At 36.0% G+C, this 19,020-nt stretch overlaps 1 long non-coding RNA gene across 2 annotated transcripts; it reads right to left on the bottom strand.

Moving 5' to 3' along the window:
* Nucleotides 1-100: 100 nt before the first annotated feature.
* LOC133821454 (uncharacterized) lies at nt 101-14,721 on the bottom strand. 2 transcript variants are annotated; one of them, XR_009887589.1, is made up of 5 exons: nt 14,600-14,721; nt 14,056-14,133; nt 12,348-12,430; nt 422-496; nt 101-330 (listed from the first exon to the last, which is right to left on the bottom strand). It is a non-coding gene; the product is annotated as an uncharacterized LOC133821454 (long non-coding RNA). The 2 variants fall into 2 exon arrangements; XR_009887590.1 differs by lacking the exon at nt 14,600-14,721 and adding an exon at nt 14,255-14,568.
* Nucleotides 14,722-19,020: the final 4,299 nt, after the last annotated feature.

Here is a 19,020-nt window from a genome sequence, read left to right on the forward strand (position 1 = left end):
AAGAAACCAAACACTAAATTATAAGACATTGGTTCTTTTTTTAGTATGAAAATGTACCTCTTGGAATAACTTTTTTAGAAGGCCATGCAACTGTACTACTTCTTGTATTGTAAGCATCGCATTATTAGGACGAAATAAGTAAGATTCTGGTACAATATCAGCATCAACCCATACTCCCATAAAGTCTGGTCTAAGAGGCTTTCCATGTATAGTTAACTTTGGATCACTAGAATCCCAACGACCTTCAGCAACAATTACATCTGCCCAGTCAAGCAAGTAGCAAGTATTCTTCCCTTCTGTAAAGTTATGTCTTTTTTCTGGTGCAATACTCTACCAAATTGATTTTAAAGACAATATATTAGTTTTTGTATTTGTTCTTCTAAAATGAATCATTAAAACAATAACAACTTTGATAATTTACCTTAGGGGAATGAATATTGTTTGACTGTGGTACATTGCGAGACTATCCTTCGCTTGGTGTCGCTTTACCACCAACCTAAATATAAAACCAAGATAAGTTTCATTGGAAGAAAAGAAAACTAATGTTTATAAGTGCAAGATAGAATTACCACCAAGTGTTAATCAAGCACCGAAACTTAAAATTATACCCAAAATAAACTATATGATTTTGTTTACTAACCTGTTAATATGGATCCAACTTTTATCCATCTCCATTTAATTTGAATTTGATGTTGTTCTCTTAATAAAATCTCGTTTCTTGTCTGAGTATAACAACTGTTAAACAAGACAATCACATTATTTGCAATTATAATTTCAGGGTCATGACAAGGTCATTAACACACAAGCTTGTAAACGGAATCTCAGGTCTCCACTGCTCGCTTGGAACTCTTTCATTTTTATGGAGTTTCCTATATGCTTTGGATGCAACGATTTTTATGGTTCTAAGTTTCTATTACAGACGTAATACATACATGCACGCATGTGTATACATATATATATATAAATGTATATGTGCATATATTTGGACCTGCAAAAGTTTTAATTTTTTTTTCTTTTGTTCTCTTAAAAACATGATTCTCTCTCTGTTATTGTAAGATAATCATATTATTTGTTGTTTTGATTTCAGGGTCACCTTTATAACCATGGTTAGGTCATTAACACACATGCTTTTAAAAGAAAACATGCCTTGGTGGAATTGAATAAACCAAAGATGACTTGTTGGAGTATCTTACTCAGATTTTAATTCATAGTTAATGTGAGGTACATTTTCAAGCAGTTTGTTGCTCTGAAATGTTTTAAAAGAAAGTGAATGGGTCATTGTTTCAAGTGGGCATGTTTTCTCTAGAGTTGGTTTTTATTTTTTGACATTGTAAAACTCTATTATATTTACTAAATTTTATGGAATTTGTGGCTTATGCTTTGGATCCAATGACTTTTATGTCTCCCTGTTTTTTTATGTATCTATTATATGTGCAATACATATGTTCATTCATATATATATATATATGCATATATTTGGATCAGGAAATTTTTTGAATTTGATGCTGTTCTCTTAATAAAATCTTTTTATTTGTGTAAGTTTAACAACTGTTAGACAAGACAATCACATTATTTGAAGTTGTAATTTCAGGGTCATGACAAGGTCATTAACACACAAGCTTTTAAAGGGAATCTCAGGTCTCCACTGCTCGCTTGGAACTCTTTCATTTTTATGAAGTTTCTTATATGCTTTGGATGCAACGATTTTTATGGTTCTAAGTTTCTATTATAGACGTAATACATACATGCACGCATGTGTATACATATATATATATATATAAATGTATATGTGCATATATTTGGACCTGTAAAAGTTCTTATTTTTTTTCTTTTGTTCTCTTAAAAACTTGATTCTGTCTCTGTTATTGTAAGATAATCATATTATCTGTTGTTTTAATTTTAGGGTCACTTTTATAACCATGGTTAGGTCATTAACACACATGCTTTTAAAAGAAAACATGCCTTGGTTGAATTTCAGGTCTCTCCATGCCATGCCTTGGTGGAATTGAATAAACCAAAGATGACTTGTTGTAGTATCTTACTCAGATTTTAATTCATAGTTAATGTGAGGAACATTTTCAAGCAGTTTGTTGTTTTGAAAGGTTTTAAAATAAGGAGAATGGGTCATTGTTTCAAGTGGGCATGTTTGCTCTAGAGTTGGTTTTTAATTTTTTTACATTGTAAAACTCTATTATATTTACTGAATTTTATGGAATTTGCGGCTTATGCTTTGGATGCAATGATTTTTATGTCTTCATGTTTTTTTTATGTATCTACTATAGGTGCAATACATATGTTCATTCATATATATATATGCATATATTTGGATCAGCAAAAGTTTTGAATTTGATGTTGTTCTCTTAATAAAATCTTGTTTTTTGTCTAAGTTTAACAACTGTTAGACAAGACAATCACATTATTTGCAGTTGTAATTTCAGGGTCATGACAAGGTCATTAACACACAAGCTTTTAAAGGGAATCTCAGGTCTCCACTGCTCACTTGGAACTCTTTCATTTTTATGGAGCTTCTTATATGCTTTGGATGCAACGATTTTTATGGTTCTAAGTTTCTATTACAGACGTAATACATACATGCACGCATGTGTATACATATATATATATATATATAAATGTATATGTGCATATATTTGGACCTGCAAAAGTTTTGATTTTTTTTTTCTTTTGTTCTCTTAAAAACTTGATTCTGTCTCTGTTATTGTAAGATAATCATATTATTTGTTGTTTTGATTTCAGGGTCACCTTTATAACTATGGTTAGGTCATTAACACACATGCTTTTAAAAGAAAGCATGCCTTGGTTGAATTTCAGGTCATCTTAAAAGAGAATTTCAGGTCTCTCCATGCCATGCCTTGGTGGAATTGAATAAACCAAAGATGACTTGTTTGAGTATCTTACTCAGATTTTATTTCATAGTTAATGTGAGGTACATTTTCAAGCAGTTAACAACCTGTCTCTGATACCAACTATAATGGCCCAACTACTCTAGACTTTTGGACCATTAACGAAAACTATACATACTAATCCTTAATAAAACTTACAAGTGAAAATACCATAACTTTATTAAGAAACTTGTAAAAATAAGAGTTAAACTTACATAAAATTTAGGTTAGGATATGGGATCCCATTGTTTTAAAAACAAAACAAAACATAATTTAAAATAAAAAGGGATTGCATAACAAGTGCGGAAAAATACATGTAAAAACCATAAAAACAAAACTACATCCTCGAATCGTAACGCTCGACTCTTGAATCCATTCGACCTCAATACACATTCTCCAAGCTTCCAAGAACCTTTCCCGCCACTAAGACTATTTTCCTGCACATATAAACAGAAAGGAATGAGCCTAATGCCCAGCAAGGAAAAATCTGACACATAGTTCATATGCATAAATTTCATAAGAAACATAAAAACATAACATAACACTTATATCATACACATACTATAATGGCCATTATTACTTGAGGTCCCATAGACTAAACAAGTCATATGCCCATTAGATTAGTGGGGTCCTACTAGCTAAGTAGGTCATATGCCCATAATCTATTTGGGGCTTGTTAGTCATATGGGTCATATGCCCAAGCCTACAAACATACATATCATAACATATTGCATAACATAAGAATCATAAGATAACACATACAAACATATGACATATAAATTCTATCCTATTTTCCTTACCAAAATTACCGGGATAAGAGGACAGAGTTGGGACTTTGGAACACTCCTAAGAACCATTTGAAAAAGAGTGAGCATAGTGAAGAAGAGAAATGAAAGGAATGGAAGGACTAAACCATTGAGAAAATACTTACCAAAAACTTATGTGCAAGTTCTTAGATTTCCTAACCAAAATAAAGATTAAGGTTAGAAGGCTGAGTAGAAGACAATGAGAACTTAAAATAAAATAATACCAATGAACTAAGGTGTGGAAATACCTTGAAGACTTGTAAGACCAATCTAAACCTCGAACCAAAATACTATAAAACCTTACTTCCCCAAGTGTTTGATAAGCTTATGATGATCAAGCTTATGATTCCCAACCCAAGTGTTTACACTCTCACACTCACCTAGCAACTTGCAGCCTCTGAACTTAGAGCAAAAGATGAATAATGGCTGGGTACTAGGTCCTATTTATAGAGTTTAGGAATGAAAGGATCTTAATTTAACTTGAATAAAAATAATGGCTTTTTAAGTGAAAATAATTTGAATTATCGTTCAGCAGAGGCTGAAGACTCGTTCAGAAAGGTGCTGGACTTATCAAGAGGTTGAAGGTTTGAATGGGAAACGATTTTGAAAACATTCAAAATATGCTGAAGGAGGCGATATATCGCCCCCCCTATAGGCGATATATCGCCTGGACCATTATGCCCGAGGTAAACGTGCATCGTTTCGTGTTTTCCGTATCTACGTGCTGCGATATATCGCCCCCTATAGCTGCGATATATTGGCATACGCTGATTATTTAAACACGAAATTACACATTTTTAGCTTAATTCAAATTGAGTAAACAGCCTTGACTAAGCCCTCAAACGTTTTCAAATCTGCTGACTGACCTTAGAGCATTCAAATTTTACCCTTATTAAATTTAATCCTCAAAATACTTAATCCTTAATCACCCATACATAACATGTGCTTAAAATCCTATTGGTTCTTATTTAAACCTTATAGTATAATAAATATTATCCTCAATATCAGTCATATTAATCAAACCTTAGGTTAAAATTAATATTCTTAAACTATAGGTTAAACTTAGAAAATCTACAAGTACTACTATGAGTGTCCAAATAAATCCCGGTCTGAACCAAAAATCCACAGTCATAAAGATAATACTATAATTACTATAATACTACTATCTAACTAGCTAACTAAAGTTCTTGGACTCTACACGACACTTGGAACTCTTTCATTTTTATGGAGCTTCTTATATGCTTTGGATGCAACGATTTTTATGGTTCTAAGTTTCTATTACAGACGTAATACATACATGCACGCATGTGTATACATATATATATATATAAATGTATATGTGCATATATTTGGACCTGCAAAAGTTTTGATTTTTTTTTTCTTTTGTTCTCTTAAAAACTTGATTCTGTCTCTGTTATTGTAAGATAATCATATTATTTGTTGTTTTGATTTCAGGGTCACCTTTATAACTATGGTTAGGTCATTAACACACATGCTTTTAAAAGAAAGCATGCCTTGGTTGAATTTCAGGTCATCTTAAAAGAGAATTTCAGGTCTCTCCATGCCATGCCTTGGTGGAATTGAATAAACCAAAGATGACTTGTTTGAGTATCTTACTCAGATTTTATTTCATAGTTAATGTGAGGTACATTTTCAAGCAGTTAACAACCTGTCTCTGATACCAACTATAATGGCCCAACTACTCTAGACTTTTGGACCATTAACGAAAACTATACATACTAATCCTTAATAAAACTTACAAGTGAAAATACCATAACTTTATTAAGAAACTTGTAAAAATAAGAGTTAAACTTACATAAAATTTAGGTTAGGATATGGGATCCCATTGTTTTAAAAACAAAACAAAACATAATTTAAAATAAAAAGGGATTGCATAACAAGTGCGGAAAAATACATGTAAAAACCATAAAAACAAAACTACATCCTCGAATCGTAACGCTCGACTCTTGAATCCATTCGACCTCAATACACATTCTCCAAGCTTCCAAGAACCTTTCCCGCCACTAAGACTATTTTCCTGCACATATAAACAGAAAGGAATGAGCCTAATGCCCAGCAAGGAAAAATCTGACACATAGTTCATATGCATAAATTTCATAAGAAACATAAAAACATAACATAACACTTATATCATACACATACTATAATGGCCATTATTACTTGAGGTCCCATAGACTAAACAAGTCATATGCCCATTAGATTAGTGGGGTCCTACTAGCTAAGTAGGTCATATGCCCATAATCTATTTGGGGCTTGTTAGTCATATGGGTCATATGCCCAAGCCTACAAACATACATATCATAACATATTGCATAACATAAGAATCATAAGATAACACATACAAACATATGACATATAAATTCTATCCTATTTTCCTTACCAAAATTACCGGGATAAGAGGACAGAGTTGGGACTTTGGAACACTCCTAAGAACCATTTGAAAAAGAGTGAGCATAGTGAAGAAGAGAAATGAAAGGAATGGAAGGACTAAACCATTGAGAAAATACTTACCAAAAGCTTATGTGCAAGTTCTTAGATTTCCTAACCAAAATAAAGATTAAGGTTAGAAGGCTGAGTAGAAGACAATGAGAACTTAAAATAAAATAATACCAATGAACTAAGGTGTGGAAATACCTTGAAGACTTGTAAGACCAATCTAAACCTCGAACCAAAATACTATAAAACCTTACTTCCCCAAGTGTTTGATAAGCTTATGATGATCAAGCTTATGATTCCCAACCCAAGTGTTTACACTCTCACACTCACCTAGCAACTTGCAGCCTCTGAACTTAGAGCAAAAGATGAATAATGGCTGGGTACTAGGTCCTATTTATAGAGTTTAGGAATGAAAGGATCTTAATTTAACTTGAATAAAAATAATGGCTTTTTAAGTGAAAATAATTTGAATTATCGTTCAGCAGAGGCTGAAGACTCGTTCAGAAAGGTGCTGGACTTATCAAGAGGTTGAAGGTTTGAATGGGAAACGATTTTGAAAACATTCAAAATATGCTGAAGGAGGCGATATATCGCCCCCCCTATAGGCGATATATCGCCTGGACCATTATGCCCGAGGTAAACGTGCATCGTTTCGTGTTTTCCGTATCTACGTGCTGCGATATATCGCCCCCTATAGCTGCGATATATTGGCATACGCTGATTATTTAAACACGAAATTACACATTTTTAGCTTAATTCAAATTGAGTAAACAGCCTTGACTAAGCCCTCAAACGTTTTCAAAGCTTCTGACTGACCTTAGAGCATTCAAATTTTACCCTTATTAAATTTAATCCTCAAAATACTTAATCCTTAATCACCCATACATAACATGTGCTTAAAATCCTATTGGTTCTTATTTAAACCTTATAGTATAATAAATATTATCCTCAATATCAGTCATATTAATCAAACCTTAGGTTAAAATTAATATTCTTAAACTATAGGTTAAACTTAGAAAATCTACAAGTACTACTATGAGTGTCCAAATAAATCCCGGTCTGAACCAAAAATCCACAGTCATAAAGATAATACTATAATTACTATAATACTACTATCTAACTAGCTAACTAAAGTTCTTGGACTCTACACGACACTTGGAACTCTTTCATTTTTATGGAGCTTCTTATATGCTTTGGATGCAACGATTTTTATGGTTCTAAGTTTCTATTACAGACGTAATACATACATGCACGCATGTGTATACATATATATATATATAAATGTATATGTGCATATATTTGGACCTGCAAAAGTTTTGATTTTTTTTTTCTTTTGTTCTCTTAAAAACTTGATTCTGTCTCTGTTATTGTAAGATAATCATATTATTTGTTGTTTTGATTTCAGGGTCACCTTTATAACTATGGTTAGGTCATTAACACACATGCTTTTAAAAGAAAGCATGCCTTGGTTGAATTTCAGGTCATCTTAAAAGAGAATTTCAGGTCTCTCCATGCCATGCCTTGGTGGAATTGAATAAACCAAAGATGACTTGTTTGAGTATCTTACTCAGATTTTATTTCATAGTTAATGTGAGGTACATTTTCAAGCAGTTAACAACCTGTCTCTGATACCAACTATAATGGCCCAACTACTCTAGACTTTTGGACCATTAACGAAAACTATACATACTAATCCTTAATAAAACTTACAAGTGAAAATACCATAACTTTATTAAGAAACTTGTAAAAATAAGAGTTAAACTTACATAAAATTTAGGTTAGGATATGGGATCCCATTGTTTTAAAAACAAAACAAAACATAATTTAAAATAAAAAGGGATTGCATAACAAGTGCGGAAAAATACATGTAAAAACCATAAAAACAAAACTACATCCTCGAATCGTAACGCTCGACTCTTGAATCCATTCGACCTCAATACACATTCTCCAAGCTTCCAAGAACCTTTCCCGCCACTAAGACTATTTTCCTGCACATATAAACAGAAAGGAATGAGCCTAATGCCCAGCAAGGAAAAATCTGACACATAGTTCATATGCATAAATTTCATAAGAAACATAAAAACATAACATAACACTTATATCATACACATACTATAATGGCCATTATTACTTGAGGTCCCATAGACTAAACAAGTCATATGCCCATTAGATTAGTGGGGTCCTACTAGCTAAGTAGGTCATATGCCCATAATCTATTTGGGGCTTGTTAGTCATATGGGTCATATGCCCAAGCCTACAAACATACATATCATAACATATTGCATAACATAAGAATCATAAGATAACACATACAAACATATGACATATAAATTCTATCCTATTTTCCTTACCAAAATTACCGGGATAAGAGGACAGAGTTGGGACTTTGGAACACTCCTAAGAACCATTTGAAAAAGAGTGAGTATAGTGAAGAAGAGAAATGAAAGGAATGGAAGGACTAAACCATTGAGAAAATACTTACCAAAAACTTATGTGCAAGTTCTTAGATTTCCTAACCAAAATAAAGATTAAGGTTAGAAGGCTGAGTAGAAGACAATGAGAACTTAAAATAAAATAATACCAATGAACTAAGGTGTGGAAATACCTTGAAGACTTGTAAGACCAATCTAAACCTCGAACCAAAATACTATAAAACCTTACTTCCCCAAGTGTTTGATAAGCTTATGATGATCAAGCTTATGATTCCCAACCCAAGTGTTTACACTCTCACACTCACCTAGCAACTTGCAGCCTCTGAACTTAGAGCAAAAGATGAATAATGGCTGGGTACTAGGTCCTATTTATAGAGTTTAGGAATGAAAGGATCTTAATTTAACTTGAATAAAAATAATGGCTTTTTAAGTGAAAATAATTTGAATTATCGTTCAGCAGAGGCTGAAGACTCGTTCAGAAAGGTGCTGGACTTATCAAGAGGTTGAAGGTTTGAATGGGAAACGATTTTGAAAACATTCAAAATATGCTGAAGGAGGCGATATATCGCCCCCCCTATAGGCGATATATCGCCTGGACCATTATGCCCGAGGTAAACGTGCATCGTTTCGTGTTTTCCGTATCTACGTGCGGCGATATATCGCCCCCTATAGCTGCGATATATCGGCATACGCTGATTATTTAAACACGAAATTACACATTTTTAGCTTAATTCAAATTGAGTAAACAGCCTTGACTAAGCCCTCAAACGTTTTCAAAGCTTCTGACTGACCTTAGAGCATTCAAATTTTACCCTTATTAAATTTAATCCTCAAAATACTTAATCCTTAATCACCCATACATAACATGTGCTTAAAATCCTATTGGTTCTTATTTAAACCTTATAGTATAATAAATATTATCCTCAATATCAGTCATATTAATCAAACCTTAGGTTAAAATTAATATTCTTAAACTATAGGTTAAACTTAGAAAATCTACAAGTACTACTATGAGTGTCCAAATAAATCCCGGTCTGAACCAAAAATCCACAGTCATAAAGATAATACTATAATTACTATAATACTACTATCTAACTAGCTAACTAAAGTTCTTGGACTCTACACGACACTTGGAACTCTTTCATTTTTATGGAGCTTCTTATATGCTTTGGATGCAACGATTTTTATGGTTCTAAGTTTCTATTACAGACGTAATACATACATGCACGCATGTGTATACATATATATATATATAAATGTATATGTGCATATATTTGGACCTGCAAAAGTTTTGATTTTTTTTTTCTTTTGTTCTCTTAAAAACTTGATTCTGTCTCTGTTATTGTAAGATAATCATATTATTTGTTGTTTTGATTTCAGGGTCACCTTTATAACTATGGTTAGGTCATTAACACACATGCTTTTAAAAGAAAGCATGCCTTGGTTGAATTTCAGGTCATCTTAAAAGAGAATTTCAGGTCTCTCCATGCCATGCCTTGGTGGAATTGAATAAACCAAAGATGCTTGTAGGAGTATCTTACTCAAATTTTAATTCATAGTTAATGTGAGGTACATTTTCAAGCAGTTTGTTACTTGGAAAGGTTTTAAAAGAAAGTGAATGGGTCATTGTTTCAAGTGGGCATGTTTGCTCTAGAGTTGGTTTTTATTTTTGACATTGTAAAACTCTATTATATTTACTGTTTTGGGTAGTTAATAATTAACAGAAGATAACAGAGATAATTAACAGAGATAATTAATTAGGCTGAAGGCGAGGGAAATTTCTAATTTGGTATGCATTTTTTTGGGTTATTTGACTAAGATATGTTGCTTGATTAATTGAAGGTGTGGCTAGAGGATGTGGTTGGCAGCACATAGCTGTTTATGCGAACTTAGCAACATTTTATATCATTGGCATGACTATTGCAGCCATCCTTGCGTTTAAATTTGAATTATATGTCAAGGTAAACATATATTTATATATTATTAATTGCTTTTTTGCTTGTTTATTTCTGTTATTGGTAATATAATGAATCGTGCATACCTATATATATTTATAGTGTGATGAATGAGTCTAGAAATCTCTATTTCTGTTTGGGTATAGGGCTTATGGATTGGTTTGATAAGTGGTCTATCATGCCAAGCAATTGCACTCATGGTGATAACAATGCGCACACAATGGACCAAATTGCAGCTGTCTGAAGAGAAGTATGAGATAGAAGACTCGATTTAACTTGAATAATTGTCATGAATTAAGATCATGAGATCACTAAATATATGTGAGCAACGATGCATTATATATAGAAAAAGATTCTTGATGGGAAGGCATTTTTTGGAAACTAAATACAACCTGATTCTTGTGCCATGTCTATAAGTCAAAATGATCAAAGTACACATTTCCTATGTATTAGGGCCTTTAAACATAGTCCTTGAAATAATTATTTATTTAAATGCTTACTTAAATGATCAAATGCTTACTCAAATGTCAGGGGAGGGAAACCAAGCTATTGTTTTAGATTGAGTTCTCTCAAACACTACTTTTAAACACTATTATATATTTATAATATCCTACTGTTAGTAGCAAAATCTTTAGACATCATGTTCTGATATTTTTACATATTTTCTTGTTGCATTCTCAATGGAAAAATCGAGGCTATGTAGTGTATTTAAGTCTTTATCTAAGTGGGAATGAAGAGAACAAATGGAGGGATTCAATCGAATTAATATGAATGAATCACTAAATTATGAACTACTAAAATGAGGAACAAGATCAGGACTTGTTATAAATTTTCTTTTTTGACTTCTCTGAATTTATGTATGTGTGTTCTTCATCTTTGCTTGCAATTTTACAATCATTTGAAAGCTACTGTACTAGATATTAATGGCACATTTTTTCAAATATCAATCATATCAGGGATGGTTGAATATGTGTGATAAATTGTTCAAAAGAATAGATAAAATAGATCTCATGCTCAACTCTTTGTGAAGTCACTCTTGATCGGAAGGCATGTTTTGGAAACTTGGAGTTCTTGTATGCTTTAGTATGTGATTATTATGTGTGTTCAACTAAATACAACCCGATTCTTGTGCCATATCTATAAGTCAAAATGATCAAAGTACACAATTCCTATGTATTAGGGCCCTTAAACATAGTCCTTGAAATAATTATTTATTTAAATGCTTACTCAAATGTCAGGGGAGGGAAACCAAGCTGTTGTTTTGGGTAATTATATTTATGATGTTTTGGGTAATTATATTTGACTTAGAACTCATGGAGGCATTATCAAATTATACATTTTTCCAATCACAACTCATATGTATAATGGTTTATTATTCAAACCATAAGGTTGGGGACGTGAAAACTACCCTTATTCACACCCCAGGCGAGATATCTATCAATATAATCAAACCAATTCAAGCAAACACAATTTATTTGTAAGAAGATGTTAGCTTAATTCTAGAAAAAATCTGACATCATTTCCCATGTAAAAGCTTACCTAACCATCTATCAATACCAAGTAAAAAAATTCAAACAACACACAATAAGTTTTTATCCTTATATCACCGCAACACACAAACAAATTTTCCAGAACCTACTTCTCTAAGACACACAAGTTTTCAACCTTCCGTTATCACCGCAGCACACAATTTTAATCTCAGAACCTACTTCTCTATGAATGAATATTTAAGATATTCAAACTCCTCTAACATTTGTATGATATTAATAAAAGAGTTAAGAGAACATACTTTCGTACCTCTTGCTATTAATAATCAAGTTAATTAACTTTGCAATGCTCCTTGCCAATTCGATCCACAACCAAAAGAATATAATCAATACCTAAAAGATTAATACAAAATTAAAATTAAATGATACAATAAAACCATAAAATTCATGAAATTACTTGTTACGAGTCTTATAATCATAATATATATTCATTAATGGTTCAAACTTAACATAAATAAACATATTCCAACTCAAATGTCCAAAAAAATCATCATTTTCATAATCACCATCATTTCTGCTCATTCTATCTTAAATTTAGCTACTAAAATACTAAAATAAACATTATTTTAGCAACTTAATACTAATAACAATGCTGCTCTACTAAATTATGGTAGCCAAATAATTTAGTTGCTAATTCTAAAATAATAAGACTAATTAATTCTACTACCAAAATTATTAGTAGCTAATTTATTATTTTAGCTACCAATTTTCTTTTGGTAGCAAAGAAAAAACATTTACCTACTAATTTTTTGGTAGCTAAAAATAAAGTTTCAATCATTTTATTTTGCAAAATTTAGTTACTAATGATTTCAAGCCATGCTAAGTCAAGCTAATTTCAAAGAAGGTGCAGATTGTTTTATAAAATAAACAGGGCTTATAATCAAAGACCAAATATATAAATTTCAAGCCATGCTAAGTCAAGCTAATTTCAGCAGCCATGCTAAGTAAAGGTAAGACCATTTTTGAAATTTTATTGTAGTCCCAAAGATACTATTGATTGGCCTTTCTTTCAAAAAATTTAAGTTTTGTAACTTTGTACAGTTTTGAGTTAAGCTATTTTGTTGAAAGGGAGGAGTTCTCCTCAAGATATGGAACACACATTTGTAAGGTTATGAAGTACTTTTCTGATCAAATTATTTAGATTTTTAAAATTAAAATCTGAACCTTAAACTGTTTATAACATTTAGGATACTCAACTTCATGATAAGTTAATAGTCAATTTTATTAAGGGGAAAAAAATCTCAACTCTATTTCCATTTCCATCTGTATTTCTATAAACCAAATTTTATAATTTAAAATAATTAAAATATATATGCAAACACAAGAAAATCCTATTTGGACTGTTATGCTTAAATCATTCTAATTAGTACTCTCTCTAACCACTGTCTCAAGCAACCTTAGTTATTGTAATTTATAAAATGCAAGTATACATATATCTCTTACATACAGGTTTACAAATAGCTTAGATATTTTGATTTAGTAACTCATTTGAAAATGCCTATACCATCGAAATAATGTTTCATGCTAACATCATCACTGTGTTAAAGAAGTGCATGTCACCAAAAAACATTGTTCATCAAAATCATCAAGTAAATGCAATTGATCTAAAAGTCATATGGCCCGTGCTATGAATTCAAGCGTGCTATATGGCACGGTCTTTCTATTTCCAACTAACACTAGTTCCACATCCTCTTATATGGTAATTAAGAATTCATGCTTCTATTTAAAGGCTTGATTAGATCTCAGTATTACCACTTAAGCTCATTTTGACAATATAGCTAAGACTGTGTTTAAGCAGAATGCCAAAAAGGATAAGTAATTTGCGAGCTATGAGTGCTAAGAGAAGTTTGGCTCAAAATGAGACTGAATATATACACATTGCATCTTTTTGTGTCAACATATTTCTTTTAATTTTAACAAGATTAAAATAGAAAGTTAGCAAAAACAAAAGGACAAACCCTATTGAGTCTTCTGAATGCTCTAAAGCCTGCCTCAACTCTGCCATTCGCTTCTTTCGTAGCTCCTCAAACCAAGCCCTGAAGTGAAATTGCAACAAAATGAACATAAAACAACGGAGGCATTTTGCCAAGAATTTAACCAAAAGATAAAACTCCACTCTAATCATATCCCAGAAAGACAAAACACATAAAACTCAACCAAAAATGTTTTAAAGTCAAAGCAGGGGAAAGGGAGTGCTTTAGGTCTTCTTGAAATGAGACTGATAGACTGAGGCCTCAGATTGAAAAAACCCCAACAATCTGCAAAATCGAAAATTAATTTTGAAAACCACATATTTTATAGATTCTATGAGATTCAAGCTGATAAATTTAACATCTACAACTAAATACTTACCTGGCTTGCCAAGACCAAAGAGAAGAACGAATCCGAGAAGCCCAATGACTGGAAATGGATTGACAGAGAGATAGAGAAAGGCAAGAGAGAGAAAGAGGAGATTTGAGGGATGGAGGAGATTTGAGAGAGAGAGGAGTTCGGAGACCGTACCAAGCCGAAGAAATGAGTCTCAGTTCTTTGTGTCGAAATGTTGAAGGAAATGGGTCTCTGTTCTTTGTTGAAGAAATGTTGAAGGAAATCTGAAAAAAAAAAAAAAAGCTTAGTGGCGGGATGACTAAACAAATTATCACCCTTTTTCATTAAGTTGCCCCATATAATACTTTTTCGCAATACTTTTTTATTAGTATTATATTCATGTGTTATGGAAAGGGGTATTTGGTGTAGAGCTCTGAAAATTACAGAGGCCAAAAAATATGACAAAAGCCTTTGGCATGCCTTAGCAATCAATGGTGGTCATTATCTAGATGGTATCATCATAGGAAGGAGCACCATCACACTGCACTACATGGTATCATCAACATTCCTTTGTGATTAAATAATAGCATTTCATACTTCCAAACAGGCCCCCTGTGTGATCGCCGCCATCACACACACATAAAAGTACTTAATAGAAAATGAATTGGATAAAATGATCTCTATAAATGTACCAGAGCTATGGGACTTTATTATTTATGGCTGAATAGTACAAAGATACAAAGAGAGGGAAAAAGGAGCTGGAAACCAAGAAGTGATTTACAGGAAACTAACCACACTAATCAACTAACTATAGCTGAACCTATATTACAGTTAGAGCTAACTAACTACATGTGCAAAAGTATTTGAAAACCACATGAATATAGTTAACTCATGGTATTTAGAAATCACATGAATGTTAAATTCTGCAAAAGTAGGCACCAAATAAAATTAGAAAGAGATCCAATTCGTTTCATTCCTAAAAATATCAAGGTACCAAATACACATAAGGATCGAGTATGACTGCCACAAATAAGAACAAATTTAAGGTACTCAAATACAATATATCAAGCAAGCCTAAATGAAAGGTCAAGTACAACTACCACAGGTAAACTATTTGTTTAGTGTATTTTGTTCAGGTAAATTACTTTAAGTGGGCAATATTCTATTTCCTACAAATTTAGAAGGATTAATACTATAGTCAAAGACTTTTTCGATATATTTTTTTTGGCACCTATTCATCTCTCAGACAAATGAGAAAATAAATTAGTTGGTGATTGTGGATGCCAAAAATCCACCCAGAAAAAAATCCCCAGTACATGGTGAAAATACAAGGCAAAAGGTCACTTAGTCACATTATCAGGCTCAGACCTATAAGTCTTGTAAAACTGGGAGATTGTCCCAAGGGAAGCATCACCTAGTAAGCCGTGAAGTATGGCCTTTTTGGATGCTCAATATTCCATGCTTGTAAAAGATCCAAGGCGCATGCTAAGGTCACATAAAGGCCTAAGTACATGACTGAGCCGCGGGATGCTCAGGCCACTGTCCTCTTGCAACGACCTTGCATCATCCTCGGCGCACCCTTAGCATCACCCTGGGCATGTGCGTCACGCGAGGCCCAACCTCGCATCACCCTCGGCGCACCCAGCGAGGCGGCTCGCGCGTCGCAGCTGCACACCGCCCTCGCGAGGTCCCTGCCTGGCACCACCCTCGGCGCACCCAGCGAGGCGGCTCGCGCATCGCAGCTGCACACCGCCCTCGCGAGGCCCCTGCCTCGCGCCAGCCTCGCACCACCCTTGGCGCACCCAGCGAGGCGGCTCGCGCGTCACCGCTGCACACCGCCCTCGCGAGGCCCCTGCCTCGTGCCTGCCTCGCACCATCCTCGGCGCGCCCAGCGAGGTGGCTCGTGCGTCGAAGCCGCGCACCCCCTAGCGAGGCCCCTGCCTCGTGCCTACCTCACTCCTGCCTCGGCGCATGTGCGTCCCGCAAGGCCCAGCCTAGCACCACCTCTCGTGGGGCCCCTGCCTCGCGTCACCGGTACCATACGCCTGGGGGGGAAGGGTGCCTCACCCCTAGGAGAAACCACGTGCAGCGGGTCGCACGTCAACGGCGCCTCGCGCCTACGAGGGGTGCCTCGCATCTAGGGTGGGCATCTTGTGCCTAGACAGAGCGCCTTGTCCCTAGGAGATGCCAAGTGCAACTGGTCGCATGCCAGTGGCGCCTAACATCTATTAGGCGCACCTCACGTCCAGGAGGTGCCCAACGCCTCATCTCAGCTTGCATCACAGAGCCCCCAAGCGACCCTGCCTCACTTCACGCCTCTTGGTATATGTCGCGAGAAGAATATTGGGCAGCAGGACAGCCTCGTCCTTGGTGGTCTCGCGGCCCCATGCGCATGGGAACTGCGGGGCATTGGTCTTGTGAATGAGACTATTTACTAACGTAGGGATGCCCTCTACGGGACGCCTCTCTTCCTGCGGGACTCATAGGATGTAAGGTCAAGGGCCTAAGGGAAGGCTTCACAGCGATCTGATGCGAAGGCAGGAGGGGTACAGAGCACACCTACATACTAAAAGGAAGTAAAGTACGGAGACAAGGCCCATGTCAGACAAGTAGTGGCCGTACAAGCACAGTACTCGCTACGGTCCACGCCAGACAACCCCTGACATTCGTACTCAGTAGGTAGTGGAGACATCCCCATGGATTCTGACCATGTACGGGAACCGACACTAATACCCCTGGAATCACTCTCCTGCTAGTGTACTCATGTACCATCTGGTCCCCTAGACCCTCATGTACCCAGGGCCATTAGAGCTTACTATAAAATGAACTCTATTTCCACCTGAAAGGGGGTTGGAGAATTGATTGTATGCAGAGGCTATTGAGAAATATACAGAGGCTTGCTCCATGGTTGATCTGTTTTTATTTGTCCTTAAAGTTTATCCTAGGTTCTTATATAAATATCACCAGACTTACGTTTGAGTTTTCCAATCTAATTTCGTTGACGAGATTTCACCATCAACAGTTTGGCGCTGTTTGTGGGAAGAACAAGCATCAAGCCAGTGTTCTTCCATCACTTCCAACAAAGAAAGATGCTAAGACGTTCAAAACGCCTACGGCAAATACAAGAGGTTGAGGTTCGCCGAGACGAAGTAGAGCAGAGGGCTTCCAAGATAGACCCCCCTCCGCCCAAGCATGGAGGTTGACCGGAAGAACCTCTTCCCCCAGGGGAGGAGAGGGAAGCATCGTCCCCAACTATCCAGCCCGACAGAGGTCATTCAAAGCCACTAGAGTATCCACTTAACCAACCCCAGTTGACCCCACGCTCAGGTCACCAGGACCCCGGTCCCTCGACGCACTGGCCAGGCAAGGGTCCCGGGAAACGCTCGGTAAGTTCCAGTTCAAGGATGCGCTTCTACAAGGACAAGATTCACGAGTTGCATAAAAAGACTCGAAGGCTGGAAACCATGATAGAGAACATGTAGGAGGTTTTAAACGACCTACTGCAAGGGAAGTCAAGCATACCCCTCCCTAAGCGTAAAGGGAAGGAGCATGAAAAAGGGGAAAGCACTGTCCCCGTAGACGATGGGGGAACCCAACTTTCCACCGGTAAAACCCCCCAGACAAAGTACCAGGGGGGACCTAGGCCAACGAAATGTCCCCAGGAGCAAAGGCGGAGGGAAGGTGATGGTCGTAAGAACGAGGCCGAAGTCCCCTCAAAAGAAGCACCCCCGGGCCTAAGGAAAGAGCTCCATGGAGAGAGGTCAGAAGTAAGAGACGTAACCCCCGCGGTTCCCCCGAGGGACACAACCAAGGCAAGGGATCAGCCCGAGAACCCACAAAACTCCTTATGCAAAAAGAGGAGGGGACTAGACACCAAAATGCGAAGCCCTCGAGGCAAGATCACCACTACACTTGGGGGGCACATGGATGACGAAGAATTCGACCGTGATTCACCCTTCACAAGGGAGATTCAGGCTGAGCGAATGCCCACTGGCTTCAGAGAGCCTCGCATGACTCCATACGAGGGTACTACTGACCCAAAATATCGTTTAGACTCCTTCAATAACTTGATGAGGTTAAGAGGGGTCAACAACAGGGCAAAGTGTCATTGCTTCGTCGTTATGCTTAAAGGAGTGGCGTACAAGTGGTTTAAGAGGTTAATGCCAGGGACAATTGAGTCATGGCAACTATTCTCTGATGAATTTCTTCAGCAACACCATGCAGCGTGTGATCACGTCATGCCAACTACCAGCCTCGCTAACATAAAACAAGGCGAGAATGAAAGTCTGAAGGACTACATCCATAGGTTCAGTATAGAAGCAACGAAGGTGGGAGGTTTAACCAAAGCGGAGCACAAGATGGCTATTACAGCCGGAGTTCGTCCAGGAAGCAAGTTGTGGGGGAGCATGCTCAAAAGAGAAGTTACGAATTTGGATGACTTCCTCGAAAGAGCACAGAAGTACATACGTGTGGAAGAGGGCCATAAGAAATTCTATGTGGAAGAAAGCGAACCTTCCTCCAGTTGCCCTACTACTAACATATCTGGAGATTCCATATAGAAGGGGGCGTCACGCTAGAGGGGTGTCACGCTAGAGGGGCTGCTGAACGAGTTTGAG

This window comes from Humulus lupulus, chromosome 3 (assembly GCF_963169125.1).
Source record: "Humulus lupulus chromosome 3, drHumLupu1.1, whole genome shotgun sequence".
Classification (NCBI taxonomy): Eukaryota; Viridiplantae; Streptophyta; class Magnoliopsida; order Rosales; family Cannabaceae; genus Humulus; species Humulus lupulus.